The sequence below is a fragment of the Octopus bimaculoides genome, chromosome 6 (genome assembly GCF_001194135.2).
Source record: "Octopus bimaculoides isolate UCB-OBI-ISO-001 chromosome 6, ASM119413v2, whole genome shotgun sequence".
Classification (NCBI taxonomy): domain Eukaryota; kingdom Metazoa; phylum Mollusca; class Cephalopoda; order Octopoda; family Octopodidae; genus Octopus; species Octopus bimaculoides.
Window position 1 is genome coordinate 388,198 of NC_068986.1, and position 708 is coordinate 388,905.

Consider the following 708-nt stretch of genomic DNA (forward strand, 5'->3'; position numbering starts at 1 on the left):
TATATATATATATATATATACGTACATGCACATATTTATACATGTGTATGAACATATGTATGTATATATATGTGTGTGTGTGTGGTTGAATGAAGAAATAAATCAACACTTCTCCATTGATATAAATGCGGAGAAAAAACATAAACGTAAAAGTAAATGATAGACGAAAAGAAGTAAATTATCGGCTGCACTGGGAAGACAGCAGAGACAGAGGCAAAGCACTAATGATATTTCGATTTAATGGACGACGCGTGAAAACAACATTTAACGCCAGTTCACTACCCAGGCTTAGAATTAGTTCCTGAGCCAGTCATTAATATCTACATTTGACAAACACTAGGTAAGGATGAAAGTAAAAATTAGCAATCGAAAGAGTTAAGTAGATATAGATTCAATAGTTACTATTTGTTGTTAATGTTTTAGAATAAAGTCTTGAATTTTACCTAATTAAACAGAAACTACGGCATCCCTGTAAAGGTTAAATGGACAGTTTTAGAAAATAAATAAATTTCAAATATAAAAGACGAATTGTAAGTTTGCAATTAAAGTAAGGAATAATTAACATTTTCATCTTTATCGTTCCTAAAGAATATTTTCACAAACTAGATGGGAAATAATCACAGCCAATTAGACGCGTGGCATAAAATACAAATTGTATCAATGGAGACACTTCTTATATATATATATATATATATATATATATATATA